A 19,168-nucleotide genomic window follows, 5' to 3' on the forward strand; every position below is an offset into this window, starting at 1 on the left:
AAAAAAGATGTACTGGGAAGAAGTGCAGCAGGCTAGTACTATGGTCAAAGGAAAGGGGAATGACTTTGTGGCGGATGCTGCCTGGTGTTGGCTGTGTACTAGGCAGTCTTAGTGCAGTGCTGAATTCAAGTTCACAGACCTTGTCTTTAAGCATCTCAGACCTCTGGATTGCCTTGGTGGAGCCAGCTTGTGCACACATACTGAAAAGCCATACAGAAAATGCCTGAAAAGCTTAACTTGCACAGCTTGGGAAAATCACAGCTGAGAGGAGATGTGAATGCTGTCTCTAAGTTACAGAGGGGAACTATTAATTTCAAGGGAGTCTTAGGACAAGAACTGATACACATCTAAGCTAGAAGACAGTTGTGTTCTAAAAGGTAGTAGAAGCGTGAGCTCTAATACATTTGGGAGAAACTAAGGGAAAGACACCCTGTATGATTGGGCTTGGTAGGCTTAGGGAAGGGAATGAGTATTATATATACTTATTTTTAGACTTTGTGACTGTGAGGCCAAGACTGTTACTTATACAAAACTCTTCTAACACTCTGATTTAAAGCGACTGTAAACATGAAGAGTTAAGAGGGAAGGTTGATAGTGACTTGGGTGAAATCCTGACCCCAGTAAAATAGGTTCAAACTGCTGATTTGTTTGGGATAGGATTTTACCTTGAGTAAACTGCAGAGATTCTCCTAAGTGTTTTTGTCTGGCGATGCAGAACATCTAGTAGCAGAAATGGATATTAAAACATCAAAGCCTTTATTTGCTTTGCACCAGTTCAAAGTACATGCTGCAGTTCTAAACACTTCAGTGTAACTTTCCTCCTCTAGAATCAGAGTGGCTTATTTTCTCCTGTAAAGAACAACTAGTAGCATGTTTTCTGAAGGTAGTGCCATGCTGTCCTAAGTTGCTTGTTCTAGCAATAAAGCAGGTATTTTCCTAGCCCAAAGAAAATGACTAATTAAAATTTAGTTAACATATTGAATGTTTTGGACATTTTTAATGGAAGAAGTATCTGAAAAGGAATGGCTTTTACTCACAGTTTCTAGTGTTTCTCCTTCACTGCTAAGATAGAGCAATTAAATAATCTCAGTTAAAAAAAGGGGAAAAAAATCTCCATTTTATATTTGATATGTAAGAGGGAAAATGTAGTGAGAGGCAGTAAAAGAAAGAGCTGGAAGTATAAATGCCAATAAAACTTACAAGGCAATTTACTACCGTGTGATGCCTGATTTCTGTGTGGTTAGGTCCTTGGGTTTTATGCTCCCCTGTGCTAAATGACAGGCAGAGCTGAAGCGCGTGCCTAAATCCTGATGGTTTCACTGGGACATATACACAGTCATAAAGTTAGCAGGTGCCATCAGGAATAGGGGTGGACTAAATTAATGTTTTTGAATGCATGTGTCAGGTTGCAGATATTGATGTTCCCTTGAAAGGCAACATACAATTCTCTCAGACCAGAGACCTGAGGAGTGAGAAGAGGGACTTCTACTCACACCTACAGTTGTTTTGGGACAATTACAGCAGTATAATTTAAATTCAAGAATATATTATAGAGATTTTATTTTTAAACTATTACAAAACTGGCTACATATGTAAAAGTACTGAACTCAAGGGAGAAAAGCTACAGTCAAAAAGCTCTTTAACTTTTCTTCTCACCACCACAGGAATATAAATCCTTCCTCCTGTTCTTCTAGGTCACTGTCATATTGAGCAAGGTAAAGCCATCATATTGAGCAAGTTAAAGCCAATTTCTTATTACCATTTAGTTAATTCTTATACCATATCTCCTGAACATACCTGTTTTTTATCTGAAGATGAGGTTCACATACCATGGACCAACAAAGGCTAATATGGCCAGGTCTCTGATGCTGTCTGTGTCTCAAGCTCAATGTGGAAAGTCCATTACTGAGTCTTCAAAAGTAATTTCAAAATGCAAATGCACTGGCTAACAGATTCTTGTCTCAGAAAGATAGGCAATTTCCTTGCCCCCATGCTCATTTATTTTTCATAAAGAATGAAATACAGGGCAGAGTTTTATTTGTTGACAGTTATCAGCAGTAACTCAGACTGAACACTGACCTAAATTCTTCCTGCTCAGAAGCACTGAAGTAGAAAATAATGAAGACAGTGTTGTTTCTCAAATGCAAAACTTGAAATTACTAGAATGCTTGCTAGTTCAAGGCCTCTGGTTTTACTGTTCAATTCCTTACAGTACATTCTTATGTACAAAAATTTACCTGTTTGCTACATATACCTGCACTGAACTAGATACTCTAATGTAGTAGTTTCTCTCCTTTTTTTCTCCCGCACAAGCCCTTTTTATAAAAAAGATTGTGAATATAATTTACAGAGTAGTGAAAATCCACAATTTTATGCCCGGTTGTAATTTTTTTTTCATGTGCATGTGGAATTTAGTGCTGAAGCACACATTATGGAATATCTGCAAAGAGTTGGATGATGGTGCTGCTGTCTAGTGTGTTGCTGTTTGAATTTAATCATTTGGCCAAAGTAAATATTTGGAATTTAAATTTCTCTGTCTTCTGCTTCTTTCTTTACAAGGGTGAATATTTTTATAACAGAGAGGATTCTTGTTTATGGTGTTTGGTAGCTTCCTAATGATGTATAATTTTAAGGAACATTTCTTTGAGAAACAACCAAACGACCTCATTAAAATCAGTGTTAGCATGTCTCAGCGCTCCTAACAATCATCACATCAGCAACAGCAGTCTTCATCGGTGACATTTTTATTTTACTAGAATAAATTGCTCCAGCTAATGGTAATTAAAGCTCTGTGTACAGTTTTGACGTCTCAGCAGGAAATCCCACCTTTCAGCTGAGAGGTTTTGGGGTAAGATATAGATAACAACATGGCAACCTCCCAGTGCCCATTGCACCATCAGGTAGATTGGTAGGCAGCCAGTTGTCTCATAATACTGTCTTTGAATGCTAGTTTATCTCAAATGCCTTTCTTTTGCTGTTTCTCTTCCTTCATTGTATTTACTGTAGTTGCCCAACTACTGATTTCCCTCTGACATTAGGTGGTGGGTTTTTTTATACATAGAGGTATTTGGCTGTCAAAGATTTCCTTTCAGTCCCCAGGGGTGAAAGGAGCTGAACAGAACGGTTGGAGAAAATAAATTACTCAGGAGTGTTCCCCACTGTGTTGAATCCAATACAGAAATACAAATGAGCGAAAATAGTGTAGCCAAAGACTGCCAGCACTGTGCTGCCTGGAACGTCTCTGCACAGGAGGAGGAGGCTTGACCTCCCTGGCATCCATAAAGGCCAGGGACAACCCATCCTGTCTTGTGTTGCTGATTTAAGGTATGCCAATGCAACGTTCTTTGGCCTTTGTCTTGGAAGCAAAAAATACATACTATACTTTTAGTTTTAATTTCTGATGTATCTGAATAAAATGGAATTATTATTTTTTTCCTTTCAATGCGGTGTTGGAGGATTTTGGGGGAGTGCATATCAAAAAAAGAAGAACATTTTCTTTGCAAAGGGTAATTCCACATACAATATGGATAAACTTTGTGCAAACTTATTTACATGAAAGCTTTTTGTTCCATGGGTACATTTGTGTAGCTATTTATGCTGTGGTTCTGTAGAGATAAAGGATGAGGCAAAAAAATTGGGATATATTAGGAAATGGCCTGTTATTGCTGGGGTTAGTGATGGCCTCTTTGGCAGTGTGCAAGTGAAGGAGAAAGTCAGTGTTCCTTGGTGTGAGTGTCTAGTGGTGTTATCCTGCTTCACAGAGCAAAAGTTAAATTTTCTCTGTACATTTGGTCTAAGAAATGGGCGGTGAAGGCCCTTTATGAAAATGCACCATACGAAGTTTTGCTCCTGGTGTGCTCCCTGCTACCCATGGCTGGGCTGGAGATAGATCTGAACATCTTTTTTATTTTCTCCAAACAGCTACCAAACACGAGGAGGCCACATAGAGCGTTTGTATGTCTCAGTGTGTCTATCACCAGCTGTAGCCTGTGAATCTTTCATTTCCCTTTTAAACCATAGGTGTCAGCTTCAATAAGATGATGGTCTAGCTCTAAGAGGTTCCTTGTGCTACTTCTCCCTTGTATTGGTGCTCGGATGTGGTGCTGCTTAAGGGAGGTCTGGGCTCCGCTGGGGCTCTGTGTGGAGAGTGTCTGTGCAGCCACACTGCGGCCCACTCTGGGGAAAAGGAATGAAGCTGGAGGTTAGGCATTCTGCTAATACGTTTTTTCACTGCCTCTGAAGTATTCTGGTTCATGTGAAAATAGCTACTTTACATAAAATGTATTTTAGTATAGTTAAATTTGGGAAATATAAAAAAGCATGGGTATGTTATGTAAAGTAGGTGGTTTCATATACTGTAGGATATTCCACTAATAGAAGATGTTGCTTTACTAATGTAATTTTGTATTATTCATACTTGCATATTGAATTTTCACTTTTCATATTGCAATTTGTATTTGATCTCATTATTGTACTTTCCTAGACTGCCATATCTCACTGGGGAGTTTTTAGTTTGAGTATTTGGTCTGGTTTTATTTTCTTGCTCCTGCTGTTCCCGTCAGAGGTGTCGTTAAGATAAGAATTTGATGTTCTATATTTTTAATCATTTGTATACCTCGGAGGGCTCATTAGACCTTGGTATTTGAAAGTGTGTGTGTGCGCGTATATAGAGACTGATAGATAGATAAATAGGTATACATGCGTATATATTGTCATTTATGTTTGTGTGTCTGAGAGGGGGAAGATAATGAAGTCCTGTATGTAAAGCAAGAAACTCAAGTATGTTGTTGTTAATTAATGTTGCAGTAAGCAGGAGTTTATATCCTGAGGTTTTTTTTGGCTACTCATATGCTCAGCTAAGTATGACTAAAGGTATTTGACTGCAGATTCTTATGCATGAGTGAACTCCTCTAAATGTAGGTCTGCGTGTATATTAAAAGTTGCATGAATGTATAAACATGTCCACTTTACAGTACATCAATATTATACAAGGCCTATTCTAAGATGCTATTGAATACTGGGAAAGGATGCCCCCCAAAAGAATAGTTTATGTTTTGAAAGTTGTCAGAAATCAACATTCAGACTATAGCATACTTCTTGTTATGATTATTAATGTGTCTGCAGCACTGGGAAACCTGGACTTCATCTGCAACCCAATTGAGCTGTCATCATTATTTCATCATTACAATCATGAAACAGACAAACATGACTTCTTCCCTCCCCGCTCTGAAGTTTCAAGTTTTTCTTACTTTCTCTGGATAATCATGGCTATTCTGTTCTTTCCTTGATAATGCATAGAGCATACTTGTTGACATATGTACATTAGTACCTCTCTTGTATATTCTCTGTATGCCTCAATCTTTTTTCTGCCATCTTTTTCTTGATTTCCTCCCTCACCCCTGTCATTGCAGGGCCAAAAGTCTAGCCCAGCCTTTGCAGAAGTAACCTGACTTCATTAAGCTGTTCCTTGTGGCTTTTTGTGCAGTCTGGTGGATGTGTCATTCATAGTTCTGTTTCTGTGTCAGGAAAACTTCCCGGAAGCCTGAGGTAAGCCCGAGTTCTAATTACACATAAAAAAGCAGCATCTTCAGTCAGAAGAAATGAATTCCATGACAAATGGTACATCATTTTTCATGACATGGCTTTCTTGTTATGATAAAAATGGCCCTTAAATGGCACAGTTCCCCTGTGAACAAAAAAGAGAAAGCTCTAAGGAGTAATTCTTATATGAAAATAGGCCATTTGTTTTAGACACTTTGCAGGTATGAAGAAGAGACATGGTCCAGTCAGGGATGTAATCAATAAACCTCAAAATCTATGTAGAAGGCATTATTCCCATTTCATGGATAAGTAAATGAGCTTCCACTAAGATAGGTTTCAGTCAGGGAGAAGTCACCCGCTCCGGGGATTGCTGTAGTGCAGCCCTGCTTTCCTACTACAGGAAGAAAATGAGCAGATCAGGTCCCATCTAGTTTTTGATCTTCTGCCATTATGTTTAGTATAGAGATGAAATGATGCACCTGGGAAAGATAATGTCATCAACACTGATTACATTATAAAAGAGACATTTTGCTCCATCATTGAAAATACATTTCTTGTGCAAGAAACTCACTGGAATTCAAATGTAACCCTAGATTTATTCTGTGAGCCTCAGTGTTAGCCAGCCTACAGGCTTCTGTTATCCCTGCTTGCTCTCCGCTATAAAGATGCGCTTCTGTTCGTTTGTGTCTCAGAAGCAAACATGTTTTCATGTCCTTTGTAGACATCTTCCAATACTATTGGCCTGAGCTTTCTTCCCCAGATTGCCTACAGGCTTTTTATGAGTGCTCTCCAGCAGCTCCAAATGGCTGGATCTGTCTCCCCTGTTGTGGCATAGTACAACATCCAGGACAACAAAATCAGGAAATACGTGATGTTTTGAGATAGTTTGAGATCAAAACAGGATGACTGTTGCTATCTGCGTGGGAATGTTAACTCTGCAGCACATCTGATATATGAGTGTTTGTCTCTCAGTATTGCCAGATGGGTATAAATCTGGGCTCTCAGGATTTGGAGTGCTAAATTTATCAAGATGGCATTGTGAGAGTATTAGCTGCTAGCTGTTAAACTCTCTGTTCACCAAGAAGGCTGCTTTTGATGCTTCCGGATAAGCTATATAAAATATTTGTCATTTTTACTTTTCTTTTTTTCAAAAATTTCTTCCCAGTGTATATCTTGCTTAGGATTTAAAACTACATTTGCTTTAAGCTATGTGACATAGCATATAAAACAACATAAAAATCAACTCTGATATGTAAACAAATTTTCATTAATTAAAACTGTCTCCACATTTTTCTACTGCTGTTTTAGGTTTTTGAATATCTATGGTTTCTTAAGAACAAACATGTAAGTGTACTAATTGTTATTTCTGGTTCTTCAATATAAGATTTAGCTGTAAGCTTCCTGCAAAGTCAAGCAAATACTCTTCCCCGTGCTGCTTATGCCAGGATGTACAGTACTATCAATTGGTTTATTACCTCTTGTTCTTTCCAAGCTTTTGATTGCAGTCATAAACCCCAAAAGGGCTCATTAAGCTTTTTTCACTTTTATTTCCATGCCAGGAGCATTCTTAAAAAAAAGGGTTTTAACCTAGGTAAAACTTTTTTGAACACATTTTGAAAATCAGACCAAGTCCTAATTCAGCAGAAAGAATTTGTGGTCTTTCAGGTGCTTGGGTCTGCATGCAAACTGTCATTAATTGTAGGCTCTCAAAGGGGAAAGGTACAGCATTTGACAAACAAGCAAGGATAGATCTTTGATTAGAGCAGCACTAAAGTTGGCTAGTTTCAAGAAGAAGCTTATAATGTTAAGTTCAGCTAGAAAGAGAAATTACACCCAAGATTTAAATTAGAGTATGTGATGCACAGTCTGGATAAGTTTTGTAATGTATAATAATTTGCAGGAAAAGAGGAAAAATGTTCTTACATGTATTTTGTAGGATGACAGGGGAGAGTATTTATGTATGATTGTGCTCCTTCTTTTCTATGTCCCCTGCTGAAGTATTTTGTGTTTCTCTAGTGTTTTATTTCTTGCTAAACAATACATATTTGGTCAGAAAGTCAGCCAGTATAAAGTGGAACTGCTCCATTAAAATGAATGCATTTATGTTAATTTGTACCAGTTCATGACTTTCCTCATGTACCAGGGCTGTATAGTCCTTTGAAAAATGACAGCAATTCTTTGTGTAATACAGAATGCTGTTCTTAGAGCTATGGAAAACAACTCAGGCTTCATACAACATTATGTTCAGTAAAAATATTTGGCATACACAGTATGGTGTTGCTTTCCCCTACCATGAAAGCAGTCTGACTTCTATAACAGCTTAAATAAATTACTTGTTAACATTTACAGTTGTTAACTTACTCACTCATCACATCACAACGGATCAGTGTCAGCAGGAGTGAAAATTATGTTAAAGCAACTGAATTTAACAAGACAGAAAAAATTAGTTCTGGAAAGTTGAAACATTTAATTACATGCTGTTTCCTGGGAATGAACCACTTTCCTCAGCATAGCAGTCCAATGACTTTCCCTAGGTTCTGGGTGAGCACAGAGATCTGCCTGTACGTTGTCGTTATAACAGTAAGATGTTGGTTTAGAAATATCTTGACCTTGGACGTGAATGGCCTGTCTGAATAGGTGGGCAGACATCCTCATCTCCGAGCAGCATTTGAATCCCTATTGTTGTCTTTTAACCCTGACACAGAATAGCCTACTGAAGGGCTGAAACTTTGAATCTCGTCCTTTTTTATTAGAATCTCTGCTTTGAACTTAAAATTGTTGATAAAGTGGAAGAATTTCCCCCAGTAACGTATGCAGATTGGTCTAAATTCTTGCCTATTTTGTTGCTAAAAAAGGACGTGAAGATTATTCCTTTTACTGACTATTTAGGAGATGGAGTATTTAAAATTGAGAATATTCAACCACATTATGTGTGTAATTCACTTCAGAAGGAATGGGTTCCAAATCCCTCACTGACTTCAAAAAAAGAAGGGCTTGGTCTATTAACTTTTCTCTAGTCAAATACATGGTTTACACATTTGGGGGTTCACAAGACAGAGTGATCTCTGGTTAAAAAAACCCAAAACATTAAAATGTCTTTTTTTTTTTTTTTTTTTTTTTTCCTGTGGAGGTAGTTTGACTTTACGATTGATTAATGAAGGTAGGGGGAGGTAAAAAAAAGTAAAAATAAAATCTAAAATCTGGAAACCTGTAGTAGCCAAACAGGGAACCTTGTAAACAAGATGGGGAACTGAAATCCTGGAAACCCACCATCATTCATTCTCCCAGGTCCCAGGCTTTTAGCTCAGACAGAATTCCCAGGTTACCTCTGCTTAAGCTAAGTCTGTACCCTTCCACCGTACATTGCTACCTGTTGGCTAAGATATTAAAGAGAAAACATAAAGATCTGTAAATATTTTCTTCATTTCTTGCATGAGAATGCAAGACCAAGTTTCTGTTTCTTTTCAAAATATGTTGTAGACAACTTACTGAACTTTGATAGGATGGTATGGGGAGAGTACTGTAAATAATAATAAAAAAAAGATAATCTGGAAATATGTGAAAAAAACACCCAGTAAATAATCACTTGAGGCAAGCAAAACAGATCTAGTCTTCTGCACTGCAGAGAAATCCTGACATTTAGCTCTAGCCAAGATGCTGGGAATACTTGCTTTTCTTCCCATTTCTTTGAATGAAACTAGCCTTTTCCAAGCTAAGGGTTCCTAAACCCTCTCCTTTTTTGCCTCATAGAAGATATTCATATATATAGGTCTGATACTGGGATGTCAGGGTCTGGCAGAATGGCTCAGTATGATGGTGAGAATAGACCAGTCACTGAACAAAGCACTGTAATAGGAGTTCTGTTGGCGTGCTGTTTTAATTGGTATGAAATGCCTAGGACCTGGTTAAAGTAAATAAGTGAATATTTGATGATAATGCCGATGTAGTACAGTGCATTTGTAATCTCCAATGCAGTTAACTGCTCGAATTATTGATCTGAGTGGGATACAGAAGAGGGAAAGACTGTATTCTCTATTACTGATTCAATATTGTTGCAATCCGCTTCTATTAACACTGTTCCAAAAAAACCAGGTGGTTCTACTGTATTTAACTAGAAACAGTTTGCAGGCTGCTCTATTAAAAATAGAAAAAAAAGCAAACAAGGCTTCAATTTTGTCAATGCAAATTAAAAACATGTTAAGAAAAAACTGTGGTGTTGGTAATGGCCTAATATAACAAGGTTATAAATAAATTGCTCGCTATTCGCACGTATTTTTAGTAAACGGATTTGGGAATAGCACAACAAATCCCCAATGCCCAATTAAAGTCTCTTAACTAATTTAACAAATGCATTGTAAATGGGTAGCTGGAGATACTTTAAATAAACATACATTTCACAGAGGAACTTTAATAGCCAAACAAATGGAAATCAGTTCAAATGCTTTAGCTTTCTCAATTGTCCTTAATAAATTAGTCATAAGAAAAACAAACACAATTAATAAGCACAACCATCGTGGTTTGTTTTTTTTTTTTTTTTTAAATTCAGATGACAGCATTTTGCTGTATGTGTCTTTTAAGAATGTCTTAACTGAGAAGCAATTTATAAGATCTTCAAAGCCTCACTGGAGTTTGCTCTTTTTACCCAGGTTACAGTTATTTTGACAGGCTTTGCTAGTTTTGCTTTCAAATTCATTCCAAATGAATGGTGAAAAAAACCCAATTCAACTTCAAAATGTGAGGCTAACTTAGTAGTGAATTAACACTGGGTCTGATTTAAGAAAAAGGCACCAATCTCTCCTTTTCTCCCTTGGTAAAAACTTGCCAGCTAGCCAACTGATGAAATGAAACATCTGGCTATCCAGTGAAGATTGCTCTGGCATTTTGCCTGCACAAATTTTGTCCTTGTGGAATCCCTGTAAAGAGTGCAAACTGTGCATCAATTAAGGAACACTGAAGGGCACATACAGCAGCTGAGCAGCATGTGTGCTGGGATTGTGTTTGGTGGGCCGATATAAAGCAGGAAGATCAAGTGCAAAAATAGACAGCTGTGGAAAATCTACTCAAGAGCAAATATTTAACATTGGGAGGCAGAAAACAGTCCTATGTGTCTTGTTTTTCTGAAGCGCTTAAGACTCAATAAGGTCATGGATGGTCACTAAGTCCTTCCCTCTCCTTTCCTTGTGATATTTGTATAAAAACTAATTTTAGAAATAGCCTTAACAATCAGATGCTTCCTTTTCATGGTAAGTCACTCTAACTTCATGAACATAAATTAAGGGAAGGGACATATTTTCTCCATTTTGAAAAGCTATCAGACCGGCTGTTCATAGGGACAATCAGACACATTGTTTGATTATACAAGTATCAAAAAGTAGTAGCCAGGAGGGAATCATCTTGGTCTACAGAAGAATGTAGACTGTTCCTCTGAGTGATATTCTGACTTATGCAGCATGGAAAAGAAAAGCAGAACATGACAATAATTTGGAAAATACTGGTTTCATGTGGCATTGGTGACTCAGACCCTGGAATACTGTTAGACTCCAGACTCATTCATACATTGTTAAAAAATTAGAGGAGTGAAAAAGAACTACAAAAATGAAAGCTATAGAAAATGCTTTATGATGCCAAACACAAAAGCTTGTTGAAGTGAATTAATGAAAAGCATTAAAAATTACTTGATCAAGCTAAAAAACTTCAAAAGACAGTTCTTCAGAAGACTCAAAGACAGTTGTTTAGGCACTTCTTGACTTAACATCAGTAATTACAGTGAAGTCTTTTAGGCCCCATTTACACATTAAGGTGAAATAAAACAGCCCACTACAGATTTATGCATATGCACAGGTGAACTTAAAATACCTATATGCTAAAGCACTAAACATTTTATTCTGTTTGTGAAGCAAATATCACGTTGCCCTGAGTGTGTCCTACAATCTGTGGGTTTTTGGTAGCTTTGCCTATCTAGAGGTGCTGAAAATGTTTCTTAGTGGACATTGCTGACTGGATTTGTTGAACAGGTGCTGAATGCAAGCAGCAGGAGCAAAAAATCATTTATTTTCATTGCTGATTTGGGCAAGATACAGAGAACAGGAAAAAGACTAAGTAGAAAGCTGAGCAAATGGGTTGCTGCTCTTTACCTAAAACAGTTCTCACATTGTTGTATGAAATTCCAAGGGAAGTTCTACACTGCTGGCAATACTGCTGAGGAAAAACACAGTCATTTCTGCAGAAATGGGAAAAACCTCTGATACTGACAGAAAACAGTTAACAAATCAGTTGATCTTTCCAGCTTTCACCAAACGTAAACTTAAAAGCTCTGTAGGATGGGCTTATGTCATGACTCTATCTCTGCAGTAGCTAATGCAACAATGAGAGGCACCTGTACATTCAAGTTTTGGAATATGAACATGGGAATATGAACATGAGATCATTTTCTAATAATTCCTCTCCAGTGATGTCACAAATTATGTTTTCCCAGCACAACTTCAGGGGGTACTTTTGGGAACTGATTTTACTCTTGCCTGCCGTGCCCATAAGCCTCCCAAGCTTAAACTGGTGAGCTTGTTGCTAATTTGTTTTATGTTCCTGTTAATGTCTAATTAAGAAAGCCACTAAACATCAATATTGTTAATGGGAAAATCTAGCAAAATGTAATCAAATTATTTCCATTAGGTTAGCATTTTTGACACTTGCTGGATCACCTTAATAAGGCAAACTCACTAAAGGGCGTTTTATACAAATTGAAGCCGGACCCTAAATCAGCAATGAATGCTACTGCCCCTTCCACCCCACACTCCTTTTCCCCTGCCATTTTTCACAGTCTTGTTCTGTGCAACTACAAGTGGCTCTGTGTAGCTAAATTTTGTCCTTCATCCACAGTCAGAGAAAAAAGTCTTCACCCTGTTCTCTGTTTCCAGTTGTTTTGTTATTTCCCCCACGTAACTTCCTCATTAAATAAAATGCATTAGCTGTGGAGAATGAACTATTGTATTTGCATGTGAGCAGGTTTGGAGGAAACCAGGTTTTCCTCTGCTACTTCTATTGTGGCCTATAGGAATCACCACAAGGCAATTCCATCTCGGATTTTTCAGTCCTTTTCCCTTCCTAAGGCTGTCAGCATTGGTAACGTTTTGTTCAGTTACGAAAGCAATTTTGTAATATGGACCAGACTCAAATCTGACAGAACATACCCCAGCACACTGTGAAAATCATACCCCTCCAGAATATTTATCTTATATGACTAATACTTTAAAAAGCGGCCAATCAGCTCGTTTAATGTGAGTCACTGTTAGCAGTCAGTCGCAAATGCCTTTCAGACTCCACTGAGCAGAGATGGGTTTGGAGCAGCGCTGTTCTGTTTCCCAGTTGCTGTGAAGTACTAAGATCAGGCTGTTCTTTCCTGTGCCTCACAGGAAAAAGCTTAATAATGTTGGACGTCTGCTTAATTAGTTTGGGGAATTTCTCTGAATCTCCTCCACAGAAAATCCAGCCACTGAGGGAGGAATTAAAGATTCATATGCACAGTCCTCTTGTGGCAAGCACCTTTATGGTGTCTACCACCTCCCCATGCAGCAAACATCTGAATACTTTGTGCTTTCAAAAGATTTCCTCTGGCATAGAATTTAATAAAAATTAATAGACTAAGGTGTGTTATTTGCTCCCTGGTTCTTCTGAGGGCCAAAGAGAAATAAAATGAAGGAGCTGATTTAGGCTGTGCCTTTGGACCTGAGATTTTTCTTAGGAATTTGGCATTCATTCAGTTGTTCAAGTAGGTACATTGTAGTGTTTTGGATACTGCTTCTAACTTCAGATGTTAGAAAATATACTCGGGATATTGCAAAGAAAGGAGCACGGTATGGCTCTCTTGTTTTGCAGAATAGGAAGTATCTTGTGCTTCCAAGACAACTGGGATGAGTAATTGAGTGAAGCATGGTTTTAGTAACAACTGCATCTTAAAAGGAAAACTATGACAGCAGACAGTCATGAAATATTCATGAAAACAAATTGCAGTGTATTTTGGTTTTCATTATGCTGAATAATGAAAAAGTTACAATGAGACAATACAGATGGCATGTTTACCTCTTGTACGTCCATCACAGAAATTCTATAATTTTGTATTTTTAAATATATTTTCTAATTTTTAGAAGCAAAAGGTGATTAAGAGTAGTTTCTTGTCACTGGAGTAGACATCAAATTTGACCCATGTGACTTGTAAATAGTTCATTTCTGGTTGAACTATTTTACAGAGGGAAGAAGGGCAAGATTTCTTGCTAAGGTATCCAAACTGTAACTGCCCTGGACTACTAAAACAGCAGTTGCTTTCTCATTTGAATTTGCGTTTGAGTTGCATGTGACTTTGGCTTGTAGAATGAGAAAAACTTGGATATTATTTTTGTCATATAAGGCATTCTTCGTGCATTTCAAAGAAACAGATATAAGTTCACTTTAAGGAACTCAAAGGATTTAAAAAATAGCCTTGTATGTTTGTAGTAGTTTCAGAGCAGTAGAAGCATGGTGCCTCATGCAAACCTGCAGCCTTTATGCTTGCCATAACCCATGGAAGGCTGTATGTGAGAGATTAGTTGTATGTAGGGAAAAATATAGCACCTGCAAAGGGCAAACTGTGCCAATATACATCCTTGCATGGAAGCATTGCTTGGAAAAAAAAGGAGGCCCATTAACTTGTCCAGTATTTCTGAATTAGTACTGGTCATATTTTTTTTTCATTTGAGCCCTTTCTTGCAAAGGCAAGTAGTGAGCAGCCTTTACTTGGACATATAGGGAAGCAAATAATTTTAATGTATTGGAAGTCTATAAACACAGAGATATTAATCATTGTGATCCAGAAGATATTTCCTTGCACTTCTTCACCTGCTGCTATAGTCAGCTACTCTTACTCAAATTCACAGCCATTGATAGATTCCTATTTCTCTCCCAGGCAGAATCCTAAATTTGAAATATGTGTTTTGTTCGGAAGGATATGCTTGGGAATCATGCCATGTTTTTTAATTCATCCTCAGAGTTACGTGCAAGTCATGGTAACAGTAGATTCATGGTTAGTAGGAAGGGAGGAGTAAAGGGACAAGAAAAAAGGCAAACCTTCCTGACAGTTTTGTTCAGCCTTTCTCAGTGTTATGGTATGGTTAGCTGAGTGCTTTTTCCAGACTTGAGGTGGGATGCTTATGAGAAATGTGTGCTTATACTTCCTACTTCTTTTTAGGATGAAAATGACAATTTATTTCTTTGTCAGCTCTGATAAGAGCGCATCTCTGCATAAAGAGAGTTATTCTTTTTCTGCTTGGTTTCCATATCTCTCCACTCCTGTTTAGGGGAAGAGGAGAGAAAGTGGGGAAGAACTGGAAAAGACCTAATATATTTTGTGGAAAAAATCTCTATCTGAAATATCACAGACAGTTAGAGGATTTTGGTACTGTTTTAAAACTGCTGTTTTTAAAAAAACTGTTAGCTTTGGCTTTTGTGTCCATTGTAAACACAGTCTTTCCCAGGTAGTGCTCTTTTACTTAATCAATTAAGAGATAAACTTATGTAAAAGTGGTTTTTTGACTGTATTATTGAAGTTCCCAGATGCACACAACAAAAGATTAATTTTGCTCTTTGCTCTCTGTAGAGAACAGGATACAATTATTTGATACAATTCCAGTTCTGTTTCTCTTCCCTAATTTTCACAAGCTGGTGTTTTTGTTTATCTTGGGTTATTATGGAAGGTGCTATGGGAAATTTATGATAACCGGCAAATGAAGGCTTTAGAAAAATCACTGGAAAAGAAAGAACAAAATCATCTTGATGTTGAGTGATGTTGGTGAGGCAGAACTGCCAGATTTCTATGACTGCAGCATTGGTTGCTGTGAGGAGGGCCAAAGTGTCATGCATTATTGTAATTTGTAGTCAAAGGAAGATCAAAATTAGTGATATCTGCACTAGCTTCTCTCCATCATCTGCCCTGAAGCTTGATTTCTGGCAGGTATTAAGGCTCCTGGCAGTATCTGCTTGAGATTAGAACACTGTGTATTTGCTAAAGGCAGCTGTTGTATCCCTGCTTCTAAGAGCAGGTTAGTCTGTGAACACTCACTTTCTCAGTTTCTTCTTCCTTTTCCTAAGCTGCAGACCCAGCTCTGAAGAAACTTTGATTTCTCTTTTACTTATCCCTTCTCAGATACTTTTTCTTTCCATGTTTTTTCTTTCTTTTCTCCCTGCCCCTCCCACCATGGTTCATAGTATTTCCCCCTACATTTCTCTCCTTTATTTAAGTTTCGACTTTTCTTTATAAATGCCTACTAGGATTTGTCATTGTCTTTCTCTGTTTCCCAGGTTATTCCTCATTCCTGCCTTCACATTTGTCTCATCTCCTTTGCTTTATTCCTCTTTATAGTTCTGTGTCTCATTCCATAAGAAGTACCCTTATGTTGCTCTTCCCTGTCCCTCCTGACTAACTGCTGATGTGAAAAGCTTCACAAAGAAATATGAGTCTCCCAAAAAGCAGTGCTTCTGAAGGCTCTAATACATGCCTGCTCTTCATAAACTTTGAGAGAAAACAACAGAGAAATGTTATGTAGAAAATTGTTAGCCATTTTCTCAACCGGGGAAGTTTCACAGCAGAGACGTGGACCTTTGGTTTTGAAATATCTGCCCACAAAATAGATACTATGTCAAGATACCAGAGTCTTACATTACCATGTATGCTCTCACCTATAAAAGACACTGGGATAACCTGGGAACAACTCTGATCCAGCCAGCGCCTTATACTACATTAGAAGAAAACTACCCGCTCTGGACCAGCATTGCATGGTTTCCCAAATGTGTATGAAGATAACTTAGTTTTTATCTGCTTTTTTGCCCTTTTCTGCAACACACGCTGTGAAAATGAAGCTCTAATTGGAATTGGTCTGTTGATCTGAGATCTACTGTGGCTGCATGTCTTTGGGAGCACAGAGTAGTCAATCCTGCGAGAGGGAAAGGATTCAGGTGGGATTAAGTGACTGTACATGGTCAGTCAGAGAGAAGGTGCAACAGCATGCCTTGAGGATATTCTCTTAGCAAGCACCACAATGCGCAGGGCTGGCATGAAAGCAGTATGCTCATCTGTTACAGGCTTCTGCTGTTTTAATGTCTAAATATGCCACTTATGTCTGAACAGCTCTTGGTTTTTTTCACTATGCAGGTGTAAATCCCTGCAAAAATAATGTACTGGCAACACTGCCATCAAACATTTACGAGATGGCTGCTGTTTAGTTGCACAGCCTGCTTGCTGTAAGGAGAGCGGGGTGCATGGAGTGGGGCTCTGGGGGGAGGGGAGGGTGTCTGCAAGGCACTGTCCCTGTTTGCAGCCTGTCTTGAAAAACCTCCTGGAAGGTAAAAGGGAGCACCACTGAGACTGCATCTTCCTGTTGATATGGATTACCACTGTGCACAGAGGCTGGTTGGGGAAAGCAAACAGCCCAAGGTGGCAGTGGATGTATGCTGCCTGCTGGCTTACACCCTATAAAACCTAGGACTGCCGTGTAATGTTTCTTCTGAATGTGTTAATTTTGAAACTATACGCTTCAACGTGAAAATATTTGTAAACCATATTGAAGATATTCTGTAAACCATTCTATACTCTCAAGTCTAACTCAGTAGCATTGTACATTTCTCTCTATAATCTGGAGATGTGTTGCTGGAATGCCTGCATGTTGCATACATCCTAATATTCTTGTGAATGAAGATACACAGTGAACGACGTTTGCCAAGGCTGAGGTCCAAAAGGATGGAAATGGCTGAATCATCAAACACTCCTTGTGGAAATAGGCACAGAAACCTCTTACAATGAGAGGAAACAAGGTGTAATTTATTTTCTGGTCTGCCTGTTCATCCTTTTTTCTAATAATAACAGAACATCTGCTACATCTTCTGATACCCAAGACTTAAAAAAGTGGTTCTATCTACTTATCTGTAACTATTTCTGGATTTGACTTTTATGTGGCATAAGAATGGCCCATGATAAATAATAACTAGACTTTTATTATATTTTTTGTACATAAGCCTGAAAGTACTTACATAAGCCCAAAAGCATTTTACAAAAGAGGCCAGTATTAGTGTCCTTCTTTTGCAGATACAGAAACGAAATGATAAATAAATATCATGAAGAAGAGCACATGAATATCAACACAGTGGCAGGACTAGACCAATGGCTGTTTTGGCATCTCAGGCATACAAACTTCTTCCCCAGACCTATTGACTCCTACAGTTCAGTGGAAAGACTTCTGAAGTGATATCTAGCTAGGGAAGATGAAGATGTTAGCCATACTAAATGAATCCCAAACTCCGAAATCTCAAGATATATCAGAGCTTTGTATATAAATTTCTGTTTAAACAGTTGTTCAGGTGGTGAGAATCATGAGAATTAACATATCGGGATACACACGTAATTATGAAAGTTAAAGCAATGAATATATTCACTCTTATTTGACAGTTTACATAATCTATGAAGTGTTCTGTGATTTATTGTTCCTACTGGTTGAAGAGAACTGAGTACTCAAACTAACGTTTCACAGGCAACATGTGGCAGAGTTGATCTTCCTGCACTGAATTTCTACCACTAATTATTCATTTTCATTTCAATTTAATTGTTGATGCTATAATAAATCTGAGGGAGTCTGCAGAAAAGTATTCAGAGTATGTCTTGAAAATATGCCCTTACATTTTTATTTTTGCATAATAAATATCATTATGGTATTAATGTTACATTGAAGTTAATTGCTTGGGAAAGGTAATTGTAAACATTTTAGTGCTTTCATAGGCAGTAAGTATTACCATCATTGTATTTCATTACAACTCCATTAAAATCTAAGAAATCTTAACATGCATCTTGGCCAGGAATCTTGAGCTACAGTGTTGAAAATGCTGGCTAGCTGGTTTTTTCAATAATTTTATAATTACTTATAATTGTATCAGACAAGGTTTTCAAAGGTGAACATTTATTTTTGACCTTTAATTTTTGGGTGGCAAATTCAATTTGCTTTAGAGCATTTATTTTCAAAGGATCACCACACTGTATTTCTGAAGAATCACACATTAAGAAAAGCACAGTTTATTGAGTTTGAGTGCACACACACAAAAAGTACTTAAAACAATGAGTGGTATAAAAAAATCTGGGTTCTTTTCTGAGCTGGTTAGAGGTACCTCAGAAGCATTATTAGCACTTTGGGACTGGTGCATACAACTGCTACAGAATTACACTGGAAGGAAAAAAGTTCTTTTGGGAGTTAAGCAATGTTACTCCAATGATTTCAGCAATTTTCTAAAGAATGGCTTCCTTGTGTGTCATTCTGGTTTTACATGACTTGTTCTAATGAACCTCTTTTCATTACTGGTGAGACTCTTCCTCTAAATAACAGTGAAAAAAAAAAAAAGGTAACTGAAACAAGTTAAGAAGTAGTAGGTGGCAGTTAAATTTGGGAAAAGAAACCGACTGAATACATCCTCCTGCCACATCAGCATGTGACACTGGTGATCATCATGCAGTAGGTGTCCAATCTGTTTTCTGATTCTGCAATACTCATTTCTGAACAATAATAAAATTAATACCCTGCTGTTTTTTAATTTGGTTTGCAAAGGAGTCCTCTGCCTCATT

Source organism: Falco punctatus, assembly GCF_963210335.1.
Source record: "Falco punctatus genome assembly, chromosome: 8".
NCBI classification, from domain to species: domain Eukaryota; kingdom Metazoa; phylum Chordata; class Aves; order Falconiformes; family Falconidae; genus Falco; species Falco punctatus.